Here is a 9,973-nt window from a genome sequence, read left to right as displayed (position 1 = left end):
AGGTCGACATTCCCCTTTAAAACGAAACCCAGTAAAATGTCCAAGAGGACGAGCAGCATCGCTTTCGCATCCCACAGGTTTGACACGCACAGCATCACTTTCCATGACAGGGGTAGGGGCACTAAAGTTCCCATGATGCTTTACGGCATCGCTCAGGTCACAAGGTACAGCATCGGTCCCATCGCAAGGCTCACAATCGCACTCGTCTGCAAACTCCGTTACGCAATTACAATGGTAACCACATGGACAATCGCAGTTTCCTTCCGGACATTTTCCGTCGCAATGCCTGGGTCTTATCCATCCAATATTAGTCACACTAGAGGAAGATACAACTTTTTTACAATCCCCAAACTGAAACGATGTCTTTTTCAAAGTATTCATCTTGTTCGCTCGGTCTTGGTAGTCACAATGAACTATCGATCTTGCCTAGGGTTCCTTTTTTATATACAGACCAATACCGACGTGACCGTACGGTAAGGTGAAATGATTGGGAAGTCGAACTCGCTTCTGGTATACAATTTGATAGACTTTTTCCAAGGGCCGACTGACGATGTGGTGAGTGGGTAAACGTACAATTTTGTTCGGTTGGTAGGTGGTCACTTTAAAGTTTCCATCCTCTCCCGATTGCAAGGCTTCTTTCAATACCCCAAAGTTGACCACTCGACTGGTACGATAATTCAGAGTCAGTCCTTTCACTTTGCACGTCGTGTGCACTTCTCCTTGTTTGTCACGGTATTCGTAGCCGTAATTTTTGGGACCGCCACTGACGAAACTTAGAATCTTGTCGTCGGGATGTTCGTCTGTCCAGGCTCCTAAACGGTCTCCTTCGATGTTAGGGTGATGTTGAATAGGGTGATGGATGTAAATGCAACTGTCCGTGTCAAAGTACAGGACGCGTTCCCCTAACAGTTCTAAAGCTTCGTACAATTTTAAGCGAGCATGGGCTGTCACGTAAGCCGCAATGATGACATTTCCAAAAGGGTCGTCTTGTACAAAGTCCAGATCTTCTTCGTAATTGACCAAGATTAAATTCTCTCGAACGACGTCCACGTGTTTCATGTATTTGGTTTTATCGTGAATCATCTGGAAGTAGCGGGAAGGTTCTGTCAAATATTCCGTCTTGGGTAAACACGGTCGTTGTGCCATTTTACCCCACAAGCAATTTAACATCACTTTGGCAAACGATCGCCTGCCTTCGTTTTTCTCGATGTGGTCTAAAGTGATGCCTTCTTGTTCCCGGTATTTCTCTTTGAATTGTATTTGGTCTTCGGGAGTGTGACACCAGGAAGGATAGCCGCTGGCTTCTTGCTTCAGTTTCAAAAAGGCATCCACGTAGTCGGCGAAAATGCCTTTCTGAGTAGGGTCACCCTTGTGGTATTGTTGTGTCTTGGGAAAGTGGCAAATTTCGTACACTTCTAACAGTTGGTATCCCATGTCCAGAGCTTTGAACAATTCTACGCTGACCCAGGTTCCCGTCAAGGCACGTTCTTCCTGGGTGTGCTGACAAGGTTGGTCTTGGTTGCACGTTTCGGCACAAGTACGGCACAAGGGAAACATCAGTTTGCCTTGACAATGGTGAGGTAAGACGGGATGGTATAGGTTCGTGGGAGGCAAAACTTTGCACTTGATCAAGCCTTCGTATTGTCGAATGTTTTTCAGGTCGATGTGTTCCGTCAGCAATTGTGGGTGCCCTACGGGAAAACGAAAATATTTGCACACGTAGGGATACAGCGAACACACGTCCAAGTATTTGATTTCTTCTCCTTTCTCTTCGTCGGCTTGGTACAGCAAACAGGTGGCATTGGTCCTTCCTCCGTACAAACTATCCCTCGGGTTCAGCGGGTCCATGAACTGGTAACTTTCCACGAGGCGTTTAAACTCGGGATCGGTTTTCATACGGTGATCGTACTCGTGTTCCCACATTTCCACCACTTGGTATCCTTCCTGTTCTAACTTTAGGCGTCGCTGACAAGTGTCCTGGTACAAGTCTTCCATGGTTCGTTGCAAAAACTGATTTTTAGTACCACGGTCAGGGTAACAGACGGGACATCCGTGAAATAAGCAACCGTTAAACTCGTACACGATCTTGGGGTTTTCTAAGTCCCAGCCATCGACCGAATACGTTCCGATGGTCTTTTCGCCCCCTCCGTTGCGGGCATGCTGAATCCACTTGTCTTCCTTGTCGCACAAGTAATGTAACCAACGTAGGGCTTTGACCGAGTATTGACGCTTGACATAGTGGGTCGTTTGAGGACTGATGACAGCCACGGTCTTTTCAGGCATGAATCGTTGGCGGTACACTAAGGAACACGCTTTGGCAATGGTGCAAGCTTCTTTCAAAGGATCGACCCCTCCGTGTTCCATGAACAGTTCTCGAAATTTTCCACAGCAACGTCGTAAAATGTCCACGTCGGAACGACAATACTTTAACATTTCTTCCTGAAAGTCGAAGGGGTCAGAGGCATGAGCCTGGTACCAAGCGTAGAAAGCTTCTCGTTGTTCGGTACGCATGTTGTCGGGGTCGTAATAGTGAGCCTCGGGTAAATGGGGTAGAACGGCATGTTGATTGGCTTCCGTATTGAAAAAGTGTGGAAAGTACCCTTTAGCCATTTCTGTCATTCCAAACGTTTTAGGCATTCGACTCAAAGGCATGGCCAAGTAACTCATCGAATCTTTAAACTGTACTTGTCCCACTTGCATGAAAATGATTTTGGCTCCGTTCAAAGTCACTTTAGGACGCTCGGTGCCTTGTTCCGTATAGTACCTCAAAAGAAACTGTCCATCGTATCCGGAGAAATTGTGAGCCATCACCGTGGCATGACGATGACAATCTCCGTAACGTTCGATGTCCTCTTGGCTCCACGTCTTGTCGATGGGGTCTAAGACCCATTGTGCAAAATCGGCTAACGTGTTTGGTCCCCGAAAGATTTTTTCACGTCCTCCAGGAATCTTGCTGCAGTGAGGGCAATGACTGAAGATAGGTTCTTGAATGCACTTCTCGCACACTCGATGAGCCACGCAGAAATTAGGAATGTGAATGCCAGTCTCTTGCATGCATTCGAAATCGAAAAAGATGAAATTGCCTTTCTTCTTGTGACCGTCCTCTTTCTCTGGTGGGGGTTGGTATTTTTGCACGTAGCATTCGTGTTCCAAGTCCACGATGTGGTGACAAATGTGACATTTTTTCTTTCCTCGACATACGTGTGCCTTGGTACTATTGGTACGTATGTCTTGTCCACACGTAGGGCACAATCTCAGCAGTTGACAAGCGCATTTCTTCTGTGAACCTTGCGTCTTCAGATGTTGTTGGTAACAGGTAGGGCTGACAAACGTGCGCAGACAAGTGGAACAAGGCACTGGTTCTTCGCTCAGACAGGGTGGAGAGGCCAAACATCCTGAGCATTTCCATCCACAATGTTTGTGTTGCTCTCGATTATTATAACCATAGTCACATTTCTCACAATAATAAACATATCCCAGGAATCCAGTGATACTGGTAATGGTATCGAAATGGTCATCGTGATGATAAAGGTGAATGTATTTTCCGTCCTTAAAATCTTGGCCTCGAAACAATAGAGGCCCGCGCATTTCTTGAGGGTGCACTTTCAAGGTGTATCGTGGAGCTAGGACATCTTGCAATTTTTGCATCTCGGGAATGCCACAAGGTGTGTCTTTGGGCAGTCCGGCTTGTTGTAACAGGAGTTCTGCTTCGTTTCGTTGTTTGGCTCGGTCGGAACGTTGAATAGTGTCCCAGGTTCTTTTCCATTCTACCGTGTCGTTCTTGTTGGCATAGGTTCGTCCCACCACGATGGCACGGGCTAAACACATCTGGTCATGAGGGTTGTTAATTCGGACGAGACTCGTTTTGGTGTTGCGAAGGTCGTCCACCAATAACATCTTTTTGCGTCCAGTCCCTTGAGGAGGAGAGACGTGGGTCATGTCCAGTGTGGCTTTACCATCGGTGATGTCAAACTGATCATTAGATTGTTGTACGTGTTGAATCTTGTCCATGACTTTGGAAGCAGTTAATTCTGCAGGGGTGCTAAACTCGATCCAAACAGGGGATTTCAAACCGTCGTGTTGTATGGAAAGTCTCAAGCGATCGTCTTCTTTGGGTTGACATTGTCGCTTGAGTGAAGTGAGCAAAGAATCCCACACCTCAGTGATGAACCCTTCTGCTTTCTCTAACGGCACTTCAGCCTTGAAATCTTTAAACTTCACCGTGTATTTGTAAGCCGTGGTTCTAAATTTTCTAGAGGAGCGCTTTTCCGTCTCTCGAATGGAATAGTAATTTTCAGGGTTAACTAAGGGTGATGAACTTGGTTTAGAGGGTTCGGATTCTGGTTCACTCATGTCCTCTTCAAAATCACTGGCATGAATTTGTGCCAAGATCTCAGCCCTGGTACGAGGCGATAGATCACGTTTCTGCCTCTTACTTTCTTCTTCTTTCTTCTCGAATGAATGGGATCGTTTCATCTTGAAAGCAAAAAGTCAAATGACTCAAGTTCAAACACCATAAACTACTTTATAGTCATAGCAGACCAGCGTATATAAAAGGGTGTGTGTCTTGTCCTTTCACTATTCATTTCACTCTCGAGCCGAGCACAACGATGGAAGAGACTGACCAGATGGAACGTTTCGTCAGAGCTTTGCGAGGGGTCATTAGAAAATTCTCTTCAGACCAGCCTACGGACTACTCTCCTTCCTTTAGAGATAAAAGTCAAGATACTTGCTATATCTGTCAGAAGAAAGGGCATTGGTCTTCAGAGTGTCCAGACCGTCAAAAAAGAAAAAAAACAGGGGATAAAAGAGACAAAAGTCAAGATACCTGTTATTATTGTAAAGAAAAAGGACATTGGTCTCCAGATTGCCCCAAAAAGAAACAAGAGGAGTCAGAAGAAGAGAGGAATTCTTCAGAAGAAGAGAGGGATTCTTTAGAGGAAGAGAGGGATTCTTCTGAGGAAGAAAGAAGACAGGTGAAGAAAAAGAAACAGGAGAAAAAAAGAAGAAGGGAAGAAAGCGAGGAGGAAGAAGAGGAAAAGAGTGCGACGGTGAAGAAATTCAAAAAACAGAGAGACTAAACAAGGAGAAAAGAAGAAATTAATGAACTTTTTATTAAAGTGTTGTGTTATAAATTGTGAATTGGATTGTAAAAAATGGAGAAAAGAATAAATGAATGATATAAGGTAAGTGTCTTTGAGTTGTGATTTTAAAATAAGAAGCTACACTCACGCACTCATACACAGACACGTATTAAAAGGGTAACATGGGTGAGTTTTTTTTGAGTTATTGGCAAATTGAAATTGTATTTCTTTTCGAGAAATGTGGGTGGCCCTGAAAAGGGCCTTTTTTCTTCATGGTGTAGGGGTGAGTTTAAGCAATCAATTTTAACTGCCTTAAGCCTTTGCCACGGCCAAGGCCTACTTCTGGACTGCGTAATGTTGATGATGATAATGATTGGGTTGAAATCACTAAGGGTGGTACGGTAGGCTTAGTCACAGGGTTGACATGTTTGGCTCGGGAAGGTCGTATTCTCTTCGGTCGTGATAAAGAAGTCTGATACATTTGTTTCAGACTTCTTAACTCCGCTAAAATGTCCAACAGTACCGTGACCGTTTCATTTTCACCCTCTTGTTTCTTTGCTGCTACTTCTTCTTGCTGTTGTTGCTGTTGTTTTTTTCTTACCTCTTCTTCTTGTTGCTGTTGCTGTAGGAGAAAAGTCTGTTCCGCTTCCTTTTGTCGTTGTATAAATTTCTCCAATTCTTCTTTCTGTCTCTGTCTAAAATTCTCCACTTGCGGTAATGAAGAAAGTAACGAAGGTTCCGGAACAAATTCTTGCGAGGAGAGAAAAGCCACAAAATCCCAATTCACCTCTTCTGAAAGTAAGTCCGGGTTCCCTTGGGCAGTCTCCCCTGCCGGTGCACCCCACTGGATCGTTTTCTGAGTTTCCGTCATGTTGAATCACTGTCGCATAGATTGACTGCACACAAGCGCTAGCGAATCTATATTGACTACGTGACGTCACAGACTGCTCTCTTCGGATTGGATGCAAGCTGACTGAATTCTGTAACGCGTGTTCGGATTGGTAAATGAACTCAATCCGTTTCAATCCTTCCTCCGCCTATAAATAAGTGCCGTTCAATGCATTGATTCACCTGTTCTCGTCGCTTCAAGATGTGGACTACAGTTGAGTCATCCACCCTTGTGTCTTCCATGATGTTTCGGACAGACTTGCTTATGTATGTCCGATCGAAGTGGACCGTTGTCCACAGAACAAACACCAGCCTGTGGATACGTAGGATCTACGTCGAAAGACAAGGATGCCTGAAAAGAGTGCTGATGTACGGACCAACAGTAAGACGCAGCCTAAGGACAAGAAGAAGACCAATGCGGTGCCATTTATGTTAATGAATACATTAACATAAAACCCAAAGGCCCTTTTCAGGGCCAGCCATATATCTCGAAAAGAGATAGCCTTTGAATTGCCTACCCCTTTTTTAAAATTTTTTTTAAAAAAAAAATCCCATGTTCCATTCCCTTTGTCCCTAAACTCTATTCCCATGTTAAATTCCCCTTGTACGTAGAGTGACCCACGATTTATTGCCATGTTAAATTCCCCTTGTACGTAGAGTGACCCACGATTTATTGCCATGTTAAATTCCCCTTGTCCGTAGAGTGACCCACGATTTATTGCCATGTTAAATTCCCCTTGTCCGTAGAGTGACCCACGATTTTTCGCCATGTTAAATTTCCATTGTCCGTAGAGTGACCCAGGGGTCCCTGTAATGCTAATTCCCATTGTCCGTAGGGTGACCCCATTCACTACTAGCCTTCGATGACTAGTCTGCTTGCAGCCTGCAGCTGCACTGGCAAATGATTAGTGCTGTTGTACAGAACGGTTTAATCTGAGAAATATTTGTTTTTGCTTGCCTTTAGTTCTTCGAGTCAAACATTTCTCAGATTGGGTCTTGAACAACGACATTTATGCACTGCCATGTAAAACCTATTTCAAAGTATTGGTGGTGGACGTGCCAATTTAATAACTTCGGAAACATAATTGTCATACCAACCGTGACTATGGGTGCACGTATGGGATCTCCATAACTATATCGGAGAGTCATAAAACAAGAAATAATAATTACTGAGCTTGAAAATATCAGACCATGGATGACATTTCTAAAATGGATTCGTTTTTACAACGGTATTAGAGAATTAGAGCATTATGTATTTTTGCCAACACTTTATATATATGAGTTATTTTTCCCCACTTTTTGGGGCCCCGAGTGGCTGAGTGGTCTAAAGCGCTCTCCGCTACGGATCACTGCCATCTCACCTCTGTTTGCGTGGGTTCGAGTCTTGTATTCGGCCAATGTGGGTATGTGAGAAAGCTTGCCAGTAGCTTCTCGTGGGTCGGTGGTTCTTTTTGGGGTTTTCCCGGGTTCTTCCTCCACCATTAATACTGGCCGCCATGTATAGCCTATCGTGTGCTAAAAAATGGCGTTAAACCCTACAACAACAACAACAACAACAACAAAATCCCCACTTTTTAAGAGTCTGGGTGGGCGAATCAGTTAGGGCGTCACACTGTTGATTGAGATATTCTAAGGTTGAATCACGCTGGCAGAATATTATGTTTTTCTTTATATTTTTAGAAAATTTGGAGAACAGGTTGAGTTGCACATGAAAATGAAAGTAAAATCTTATTGTTGATTACAACTATCACGCACACATTATTCTTTGAGAGGTAGTGTAGAGTGAAACAAGCTCTGAATTATGAACTTTCTTGGATGTCATTTGGCATGCGAAGGGCTCATCTGGGATTATAGATTCACACCACTGTATTCGTTACCGCTTAGAACATGTCTGTTGGCTGTAAGAAATTCTTGAGAACTTGATTGGACTAGGGATCATGATGGAACTGTCACGACATAATTATGGTGAAGAATATAAAACAACCAGAATGAGACATTGCATTATGTCGTGCAAGGAAACATAAAGTTGCTGATGCTGATATTAAACGAGTCGACGGTTCTAGTATGTGCCATTATTACACTGAAGACAGTGATACACCCAACAAAGAGAGTTAAATATTCACCTAAGACAGCGGAGATGACAAAAACAGCGAAGATCTCCATGATTACAGTCAGCAACAAATTAATTAAATGCCTTCAGCATTTTAATATATGGAAACTTTACACATACGGGGAGAAGTTTCTAAACACTGCGGAGTATGAGTGATAGATGCAATGTCAGGAGTTTTATCAAAAGAACTTCAAGTGCAAAGAAACATAAACTGATTTAGCAAAATGTCTGCTTGAAGAAAATTATATTATTTGAGCAGGAAAAGCTATTTAATGGTAATCCTATTAGTATGCACCATGGTGAAAAGGTTTGTTTACTTGACACTGCCTCGAGTTTGAAAAGTATCGTTATGGGTGAACATACGTTTTACGGTTAATGGCTGTACGATCAAATAATATTCACTACCACCACATATTTTGTCTGAATTAGAGGACACGATACGCCTTTAGTTACCTATACCATTAATTGAGAACATGTAAGAGAACTTGTATTAAAGAATACAAATATGATGCCTGAAGGCACAAGGGCGCCATCGATGCAAAGGTGTTTGTCTTGGTAAACTTGAACTTTACGGCGGAACATACCATCAAGAGTACTGTAAATTTCACTTGCCATCGTTAGGTGTTGGTACGTCTTCAGAACAACATAACGTAATTATCTAAGCAGACCACGTGGACCTGTACGCGAATGTTATCGTGCGCGCATTCAAAGTTTTGCCAAAAGAAATATGAAGAAAAAATGTCCTTGATGTTCTTGAAGAAAACGCCAGATTTGCTGTCGACGTTGAAGCCGTCCAAAGAGACACATAAGCCTATGAAATGATATCCAGAATAAAAATAAGTTTACAAGAACTTCATTGCATGATAGGCAATTAGATTAACGATTAGCATTTGAATCAGCTTAAGCAATCCGAACGAGACCGTGGAATAAGAGAGTATAAGAGATATACTTACAGTATTAGGACTCGCGGAGGAGCCACGACTGGCTGTGCTAGATGAACTGCAGCTGGTTGTAAGACAAACTGTAACACATTAGATGGGTTTAATATGCAACTTAAAGGACACAAAAACCTAATCCTAGATGCCGAATTCTGAATCAGAATAGAGTCGCCTATTTAAATCTTTTTGATATTGGATTTGCTGTTTGTTGGTCTATGTTTGATATTGTGTGTGTTTGTTCTCCCAGTCCTGTTTTAACGTTCGAAATCTAATAAAGGCTATAGCGCCACTTTTATTTTTAATTGCCATACTGCTAATTTTCATTTCCCATAACCGTTATAACAGCCTATCATGTAAATTCCCATAGCCCCCAACCACACACACCTCTCCTCGAATGATATTAGTGATGTTAGAATTCCATAGTTTCCCACAGTGACATCTGTAGTGTTTTATTTCCACTATCAGGATATAATGACTCCAAAGAACTCTGTGATGATTTTTAATTCTTATCTCATACTTTCATTTAGTCGTCCATATTTCTTCCTTTAGAATTTGTAAAGATTACTGTAGAAAATACAGTGAATATGAGGGTGAAATTGATTGATCCTTCATTCCTTTCAAGCCAAGGATAAGATCATATTTATTTTTGGAAAAGCACACGCTCTCCAGCACATTTGTAACAACATGATAAAAACAATATTATTCAATACTGGAGTGATATTGGATATTTAGCAGTACTCTTCATTCTGCCGTTCTCTATCGAGGAGACACTTTATAGCAGGTCACTGATCTCGTTGTGTAGAACCAAACTCACCCCTTACAGCAATGCCAATATATATTTTGAAAATGTCTTGAAAAATGAAAACTGTTATTCGCTTCATTGTTGGATAAAATTTTTAAAAAGTACGTTGGATCGTAAAAGAGGATGCTTCTTTGTGATCGGGTAGGTCTTT

This window comes from Sinohyriopsis cumingii, chromosome 6, assembly GCF_028554795.1.
Source record: "Sinohyriopsis cumingii isolate HCF-2022 chromosome 6, ASM2855479v2, whole genome shotgun sequence".
Taxonomy (NCBI): domain Eukaryota; kingdom Metazoa; phylum Mollusca; class Bivalvia; order Unionida; family Unionidae; genus Sinohyriopsis; species Sinohyriopsis cumingii.
Note: the sequence above shows the minus strand (reverse complement) of the source record.